General features: G+C 40.8%; 1 pseudogene; it reads left to right on the forward strand.

Moving 5' to 3' along the window:
* Nucleotides 1–3479: 3479 nt before the first annotated feature.
* LOC114490470 lies at nucleotides 3480–5263 on the forward strand (annotated as a pseudogene).
* The last annotated feature ends 4773 nt before the right edge of the window (nucleotides 5264–10036 follow it).

Raw genomic sequence — 10036 nt, forward strand, 5'->3', positions numbered from 1 at the left:
GAAGGGAGAGAAGCCCTTCTCCTTTATCTGAAATAAACTTACATCTGAAACATCCTTAATGGACAGTCCCTGAACATGGAGTGTGGGTGCTGGATCAGGCCAAGGACTGATAAAGAGGCTCCGTGGGAACCTGCCCTCACAGGTCAGACCCCCTCATTAGATGACTTAGAAAAATGGCAAATGGAAAAAATTTTTAAAAAGGAAAATAATAGTCAGGAAAGGAAGGAAACTATCTTGATCTAGAAGGTCTCAGTTTTGAAAGGTCATGTTTCTCTTCAAGAAAATAGTGTTCTGCCTTTCTTAATGGTCTCTCAGTCATTGAGTTATTAGGATTTCTTTGTTCCCACCTTCACATCCAAATTATGTGATACAATCAAAGGAAGCAGTGAGTAAGAAGAGAGACTGTGTTTTGTGGGAATGAGAGAATACACAAGTGCTTATGAGGTGGGGACATCTTACGGCCTAGAATCTGGGTGGGGATCTTTGTCCAGTGACCCCAGAAGGACACTTATGGGGAGAGAAATAGGATAAATAACATGTAACATTTTTCTCCACCTCCACCGAAACCCACTGAACTCCATTTTATTCTGCTCCTTGAAAGAGTGAAATTTTAGGGGCCAGAAGCAATGGATTCAAGCTTCCAGTCTGCCATGTATGAGCTTTGTGATGCAGGCAGGCCATTTCACCTCTCTGATTCACATTTTCCTCACTGGTGAATAGTAAACAGAGCTCGCTTGGTAAATAAAGGTGGAATCCAATGCAGAGTTCTGCTAAGAATCAATGAGAGCACATATGTGGAAGCCATTTATGCATTGCAAGGCTTATATCCACATTAGCTAATTTAACTGGACTTCTCATTCCCCATACTCTCTTTAATAGATTTAGACACCATAGAAATTGTGCATTTATTCACCCCTGATGAAGGAAGATAATTCTCCCAAGGGCCATAGCTTGAACACTGGCCAGATTTTTGGAAACTCCATACCCTCCCTGTTGGCTCCCTTCTTTCATTGGACATGTCTTCAAGCCCCAATTGAGAGCTGTCCTTCCCTAATGCCACTCAGTGTGTATGGAGAAATAAGAAAACCTAGGCTAACCCCAGATATAACAGCAGGTTCTACTCACGGGCACTAGCTGCTTTTGATAGGACCTCCAGGAGCTTTCACACAAAACCAAGCAAAGCTGGGAAAGACCTAGCTCTGGCCTTCTATGCGGAAGGGCTCAGGAATCTTGTGTGCAGATCTGTGTGTGAGGATCCAGTTCCAGTGAGGGATACAGCCCCTGCAGCTGTAACATAACACCCCATGTGCTGACACCCCCCAGTGCACCCGGAGCCAGCCCCAAGCCCTCAGGGTTGACAGCCTGGTAATCCATGGAGAGCATTCATTATGGCCACATTTCCCTACAAAGTGAATTTGAAAACCATGTGAGGCCCTGGCCTTACAGTGATGAGTGTGTACACATGTGCATGTGTGTGTATTAGAATATTTGCAGCTTGTCAGAAAATTTGGTTGGCATTAGCTGTCTTTTGCAAGACGTTCAGGTTGCCATTTTGAGAAAAAGGACAATAACAGTTTTAATTATTGCAAAGCCCCATTAAACAAATTATAAAGAGACATGGAGATGCAGATAAAGTTGTGCTTTGATTACTCAGCTGCCACAGTTCAGAGGCATGGGGGTGGGAGGATATTTCCTAACCTTACCTTTTCCCATCCCAAAATGAATGTTGAGTTTCAGGTTGAAAGATGAAACACTATCACCTTGTCAGGTAGCAGCACTCGCTTGAGAAAGGATCCCAAAAATCTACTCATGAGAGAACTCTAAAGCACCTAAATTCCACTGGAATATTCCAATAATTAGAATACAATATCCCTTGGACATTTCGAAGTACTTGAATGAACATAAAGAACTTACCCAATCACCTCTTTGTACGGTTGAGGGATCTGAGACCCAGAGAATGGTCATATAGAAGCAAATTAGTGGCAGTACTGAGAGGTCAACCCAGCACATGTCATCAGGCAGGTCCTGTCTCCACTGGACCATGCTAAGTTCACCAAGCTACGGCTGTAAAGGGTTATTCGCAAAGTAATGCCCACTGCTGTCATTCTTTAGTTACTGCAGGTTCCCTTCGGAAATGTATTTCACACTCCATCTCTTTTTTCTCTCTCAGTCTGCTTGGGCTGCTATAAAAAAAATATCATAGACTGGGTGGCTTAAACAACAGAAATTTATTTTTCTACATTTATGGAGGCTAGGAGTCCAAAATCAAGGAATCGGCAGAGTTGGGGTTTTGTGAGAGCTCTCTTCTTGGGTTGCAGATGCCCACCTTCTCACAGCCTCTCCTCAGTGCATGCACATTTGGGGGGAGAGACAGAGAGAGAGAGAGAGAGAGAGAGAGAGAGAGAGAGAGAGAGAGAGGGGTATCTCTCATCCCTCTTACAAATCTACCAATTCTATAGGATTGGGACCAATCTTAAGACCTCATTTAACTTTAATTAGCACTAAAAGTTTTATTTCCAAATATAATCACAATGGGGCTGGGACTTGAACACACAAATTTGGGAGAGGGGCACACACAATTCCATCCACAGCACTTTCCCAACCCACTACTTAGGAATCTGATTTTGCAACCCTTGAACTCCAGCTAGGCATTTGAAAAACATCAAACTGTATTAAGAATGCCATTTATTGTTTTTGAATACAGCAGGAGCAGGATAACTGGTACACTTATTCTTCCAGAGAACAAAAAGTATTCAATTAACTCAACATATCTGACCCTAATTTACTATGTCTAAGTAAAGTGAGTCTTGAGCATCTGTTTTGTGTGAATAGGGAAAACAAACAATTCAATGTATGATTTTTTAATTGTAATAATGTCTTGGATACAATATAACAACTATTGTATGTTCTGATGTACTGTATGTTTTGTTAAAGTGAGACTCGACCCACATTTTTTCACTGGCTACCAGGCTGCCAATTAAATACTGACAGCCTGTGAGCTGAGTGTCTGATTGCAAAGAAGCCCAGCCACCTCATTACTGATAAGGTTAACTTAGTCAGTTAACTTTTGCTAGGTGCCTATGAGTCACTCCCAAAATTTAAAACACAAACACAAAACATGAGTGGAAGCATTCCCCAAATATGTGGTATGCCTCACGGCTCTCTCTGCCTACCGTTTGCCCTGGCCTAGTCGCCTACCTGCAAAACATCTCTGTCCACTGCCAACCAGTCTCATTTTACGAGAAACAATCTTAGGAAGCTCAAAAACAAGAGTAACAAGATGTGCCCTCTTTTGCCTGTTTGCAAATCTAGCAGAGCTGCCTGCATTTGCATGCTGTAGACATAGTCTTCCAATCCAACAATTGGAATGTGTTCTCATGTTTGAAGCTCTGAAAAAGAAAGGAAAATAAAAGACCAAGTTTACCTCTTATGTAGGAAACAATCTGTTCTGCAGCTGGTGTTATTTGGAGACGGGCGACATGGAAGATGCTTTGTTTGTGCTCAGAGGTGTGTGAGGCTCTGCAACCCGCCATCTGGGAGCCCTTGATATAGGGGCTGAACCACGGAGTCCCAAGAAGAGTTTGAGAAGCTTCCTCCTCTTCATCATCCCCCCAGGAAAACTTTTTCCACAAACTGTGGACTCTGACAAATGACGGAAATATATACATTCTTCTCATGGGCCTCAGGGAAAACACAACATGAACATAAATTTAATTGTTTAAGGAGCCAAAAATAAATAAATTTGGGTGTGCCGGACAGCATTATGGTGATGGTTCTCTTACTTAGTATTTGTGGAACCCAAGGCCTGTCTTGACTTTTAAGTGATTAACTGGTGATTCTCACAGTAGGGCTCCAGCCCAGGTGTGGATAATTATGTTTAGCATTTTCATGCAAATGTATTCACTACAGAAACATAACAGTACTTATTGGTCAGTAACCATCCTAGTGGCTATTTTACAAACTGAAATTAGAATGTAGTATTTGGGGCTGCATCCTGAAATAAAACCTTTCACCAAAACAAACTGAAAATTTAAGATGAAAAAATAAAAAGACTAGAAGAAAAAATGGACAGGTATTATATGATCTAAGGATGGCATGGTCTTTCTAAGTACGATACCAATGGTAGAAATTACAACAGCAATAAATTTGACTGCCTAAACACTAAAAGCCATTAAAAAAGTAAAAGAAAAAAGACACGGTAACAGCCAAAAACATCACTAACATCAAAAAGTATATCAACGAAATTGAAAGCCTACAACCAGCAGAGAAAAAAATGTTGAGAACACAGAAAAAATTAAAAGGTGCATCTATTTAATGTACACAAAGCAACTTTTATCCATAAAAACCCTGGTGTGGTTCTGTCCTGCACGGCTGTCCCCTAGAACGGTCGTCGTTTGTCTCCGTTCACCTCATCTCCCACCCATGTGCCACCACCCGTGGGCAGTTGGATGGAGAGGAACACGAGCCCCTGCGGTCTCAGAACTATCTTCCAGCTGTAAACTAATAGCTAACAAAGATTATCATTTTAAGATGAATAATAATGAAAATGAGCACCAGTCATCTTTAAAAATAGCCAGTTTAAGGACTAATGCAAAGCGTGAATCGCAGAAGCAGTGAATTAGGAAGGCGGTCCAATTACCAGAACACTGGCAACTGTGAGACTATCTGTACAACCAATGGTTTCCCCTCGGGGACTTTGAAATAATACCGCCTGTGGCCGGTGGCTGAAGGGTGGTTCGGGGCTTGTGCATCTTAATGGATAATACTTGGTCAGAGGAAGATGCAGAGTCAGAAGAGGAAGAGGAGAAGGTGAAACCCCTAAGTATATCTTCCACAAAAAAAGTCAAACTGGCTGCTGAAGATGATGATGTGATGACGATGGTGGTGGTGGTGGTGGAGAAGAAGAAGGGGGAGGAGGAGAAGGAGGATGAGAGGGAAAAGGAGAACTCCAGTAGAGGAATCTATATGATACTTCAGACAAAATACACGAAAATCAAACCAGAATGAAAATGACTTAAAATCATCAACACCGAGATCAAAAGTTAAGAATCCTTTAAAAAACAGAGAAAAACTCCTAAAACACCAAAAGAACCTAATTCTGTAGAAGATATTCAAGCAAATATGCAAGCAAGTAGAAAAAGGTGGTTTTCCTCCCAAAGTGGATGCAAGGTTCATCAATTATATGAAGAATTGCTTCCAAATGACTGGCCATGTGGCTCTTCAAGAGCTTTGGCAGTGGAGGGAGAAACTTTTGAGAAAATAGCTTAAACAGCTTGTTAAAAATGTCCATCTTATTTAATTTCTCTAACAGTTGATATCCGGCTGTTCTTTTTATAATGCAGAGTTAGAACATTCCCTACCTTGTCTGATAAATGCTCTCCAGGTTCCATTGCCAAGAATGTGTTGTCCAAAACGACTGTTTAGTTTTTAAAGATGGAACTCCACCCTTCACTTGGTTTTAAGTATATACGGAATGTTATGATAAGACATAGTAGCAGCAGTGTCAGACAAATGGAAATGATAAGCAGGCAAAACTATCTGTATATGTGAAATAAACTCCATATTTTAATAAGGTTTTAAAAAACCAATGAGAAAAAGATGAGCATCCCAATAGAAAAATATAATAATCAAAGAATATGATCAGAAAATTTATAAACACAGAAATCCAAATATTTGTTCTTTCTAGAAGGATAATGTCTTAATAATCACAAAATAAAAAATATAAGTATACATAACTTTTATTTATGAAATAGACAATTTAAAAAGAAATAATGAAACTCACTCTTGAAAGGACAGGGAGAGCCCTATAAACCTGACAATAGATACAGTCTTTTTCTGGGTTAATAAGTCCTCAACAGAAATCTAAAGTCCTAAAATTTAGATTCCATTTGGCATTGAAATTCCAAACATAACCTAAGAAATAATTGTAGATAAGCACAAAAATAAAGTTATAACATACATCACATGACTGTTCGTAAGAGGCAAATACTATTGGGTAAGTAAACTAACGAACATCTGTGCAATAGAATACTCATGATTTAAAATTACATTGGAAAAGTGTTCATGGACTAAGTTGTATGATCTTATATTTTATAAACATTTAATACATATATATAAATAGACAAGTGATACATACTCATAGAAAAAAGCTAAAAGGATATAAACTAAAATGTCAGTGGTATCTATGATGAGATCACAGATGATATTTATTTTGCTCTGTTTACTTTTCCATAGCTTCTAAATTTTCTTCAGATAACTTGTAACCTTCTATAACAATGCAAAATGCATTTTAATAGAATTTTACAAGCTTAAAGGAACAACCAACCGTCCAGCAAGCTTATTTTTCTCCCCCCAAACAAAATGGCTTCATTTACTCCTTCCAAAGATCACACTGCCTCCCTCTCTCCCAAATCTATGTCCAACTCTGAAGTAATTTCCTTCACATCATGAAAAAATTATCCAAAACCCCAAGCTCAGTCATCCAATTAACTCCCTACCTCTTCCTTACTCAATATTCAATTAACATTGAATCACTTTAAGTCTTGCTATTTTAAAACGTACTCTGGCTAATAATCTTTTTTTTAAAACAACCAGCTTTTACTTCGTTTTATTTCTGAGCCTCTGACATCTGAAGACAAGAGGATATTTGTAAACAAGACCCTCCGTGGTCCTATACAGCGACGCCTCACCCTCCCTCCAATACCCATTCTCAAGAGTCCAGTCAGGGGAGCAGAGCAACATAGAACAGCTTCCAACTAACAGCGGGTGGCATGCCAAGGAGAGCAGGGCATGGCCTAATATGAAATGAAAACACCTGATACAGGTCAAGATCAAAATCCTTTTGAAAATGAATCACCCCCATAGCTGTGTAGGAAGCACCCCGCAACCCAGGTGGTTCGGGGTGGGGCTCTGGCCCCTGGCTGCAGTCACCCCCTCTGTGACTTTGCACAAGCAGTTTAATTGCTCTCGGCATTAGTTACATCATTTCTAAAACTATGGTATCATTTCTAATACGACATCTAAACTGATGGATGTTCATGTCCTTTTCAGCCCAAATTGTGTTATTCTAACAAGTCATTTAACTCTATATAGCCAGCCGACCCCCCTTAAAGGAGCTCACAGCCCAGTATCTCTACAAATAACATTTCTTTTCATTGCTGTGCATACGGAAGATATTTAGCTTACCTCACAAACTATTTCAATGTTCTTCACATCTTATGATAATAGATTTCTTTGGCCATTTTCCTCTGGTTCCTTTATCCTTCATTTTCTTTTCTACCCCATCCATCTTGCCACATTGATTCGGGCTATTATGAGTCACTTATTTATCTCTGCAGACTGGGGAATCTGCCCTTTATTTTTTTAACCTGAGGGAAGTTAGTCATTTGAAATGCTTTGATCTATTACAACTATTACATATGTTGTTATTTCAAGGTAAAAAAAAAAAGAAGAAGGAGTCAGAAAACAGAAGAACAAGAATGGTAAGAGATAGCGTAGGTGGCCCAAGAATGGGACTGACTTCCTGTGAAGTATGCAGACCAAAACACAGACCACACCCCTGACTCCCTGATCAAGACAAAGAAAAAAAAAAAACAAACTCTGAAAGCCAATGAGGCTGTGGATCCCTCGTACATCCCTGCTGGGAATGCACAATGGCACAGCCACTCTGGGAAAGAGTGGGGCAGTTTCTCGTAAAAATAACACACGCTTACTAAATGGCTTAAAAATTCTACTCTTGGGCATTTATGCCACATAAATGGAAACTTACGTTCACACAAAAACATGTACGCAGATGTTCAGAGCAGCTTTATCCAACTGAAATGCCCTTCAGTGAGTGAATGGTTAAAGAAACTGTGATACATCCAAACCAGGAACTACCACCCTGTAATAAAAAGGAACAAACTACTGATACACATAACAACTTGAATGGGTCAGAAGGAAGATATACTTAGTAAAAAAAAATTCAAAAGGTTACACCTGCATAATTCCATTTACAAAACATTCTTGAAATGACTGAACTGTACAGATGGACAATAGATGAGTGGTTGCCAGGGTTCAGGGGTGGGGGTGGGGGGGGCGAGGTGGCTGCAGAGGGTAGCACAATGGATTCCAGGGCCCGACCTCTCACTGAGAGGGCCACACAAATCTACACAGGTGGTAAAATTACATCAAACTAAATATACACAAATGAATGCATGTAAAACTGGTGAAATCCAAATGAGGTCATTGGACTGTGTCAATGTCAACATAAATTTCCTGGTTTTTAGACTGGACTGTAATTACACAAGATGTTGAGAAGACAGAGACACACACAGACAGAGAGCAACAGCACATATATAAACAGTAAAGAGCTAGAATAAACTTACAGTATTTAATTTTTCCTGTAAAGCTTTCTCATTAAATGGAAATGCAAATCTCTCCTGGAGTCCACATTCCCCGAAATTTTAAATTATTCCTAACTTTAGGTGTTCTATTTTGTGGTGGTTGTCATGGTGATGTTTAAAGAAAAGAAGAACTATAAAGTGCTATACAAAGATCCGATTTTCTCAAGTAGCTGGATTTTAGCATTTTCTTAGTATAGCATATGCCATTGGTTCGCCACCACATGGCTTGGCCACCCTGAGAGGTCACCTGCGTACAGAAATGCCAGGGAGTTGACACTTCAGAAACAACCCTCAAGCAATAAAGGACAAAGGGTGGTGGGTAACGCTGCATCTTCCTCCCCAGCAGTGGGATGACCCTGAAGCGGAATCTACACCCTCCCTCAAAGGATCCCCAGTGGGACTGAACCTCAGGTGCCCACGGCAGCAGTCTGCTCAGGATCGCACCTTCTGTTGGTTCTTCCTTCTTTCCTGTCCCACCCTCCCCTCTCCGTCATTCCGTCTTCCCCACAAGCCACTCGGACCCACCTCCTTGTGTCAGGGTCTGCTTTGGAAAGACGCAAGTGCAGAGGCTCACAGTGAGGACACTCGGTTGCAAATTCCAGGGCCTGACCTCTCCCAGAGATGTTACTCTCCCTAATTAATGCCAAACTCAAAAACTGGCCACCACGAACTTCCTGGGGAACTAACAACATACGACTTGTTTATTTAAAACTGATGACAATGCCCTCAGGTGAAGGCAGTCTCAGACATTTCTGAAACTTCTCTTCTGTTTACCTGGTAACTAGCATGGACACTGGCCAGTAGGCGGTTTGTTTAACACCTAGCTAGAAAGCCTTTTTCACACATTTGCTGAAGCAAATCTGCATTCAGTGCACATGGCTTTAGAAAGGTGCCATACTTGTGTTCTAGATTCTAGAAGAAGACCACCTGGACCCACACACCCAGTCGTCCCATCAACAAGGCTGAGGTGTTGGCCAGTTTCCAAGAGTCTACCTAAGTGACTTAAGAAAGCCAGCTTACAGCACACTAAGGTCCACAAAATGAAGACGCGAAAGAAGGCTTTGGGATCCTGAAAATCCTGCTAAGTATAACCTACCTAGACTAATAACCAGCTACAGTCCTGTTAATTAGTGTCTTGAATCTCTGAATCCTGGCTGATGTCAAGGCTACCCTGACTTGTGCCATTTTCAATGGTTCTGCTATGAATATGCTTATGTCTATGTGTGGCTAATTAAATAGGCAAATACCTAAATATATTTTTAGAGACTTGGAGACAGAGTAGCTGAAAGGAAAATAGGCTGGGAGTCTGAATATTTAGAACCCAGCTCTGACTGTACCTGGGGAGCAAAGGGGGAGATATTTTGGCCCATCCCTTGGACTTCCTGGGTGTCTGTTTACTTATCAGCAAAATGAAGGGTTTGAATTAGATGAGAAAGTAAAACCAAGCTCTGCTGCAGCTTGACAAGCCTGTAATTCTAGACAGTGTTTTTGTTTAGCAGAAATGGGATCCGCTGACAGTATTGCTATCCATGCACTGATTCATTTCTCACTTACCAAACGTCCTCTATGCAGCAAGCACTGTGTAAGGGACACAAACATGTCACCACACACGAACAGATAGGCCTGCTCCAGCCTCTGACACCACTCGGATG

This window comes from Phyllostomus discolor, chromosome 3 (assembly GCF_004126475.2).
Source record: "Phyllostomus discolor isolate MPI-MPIP mPhyDis1 chromosome 3, mPhyDis1.pri.v3, whole genome shotgun sequence".
In the NCBI taxonomy this organism is placed as follows: domain Eukaryota; kingdom Metazoa; phylum Chordata; class Mammalia; order Chiroptera; family Phyllostomidae; genus Phyllostomus; species Phyllostomus discolor.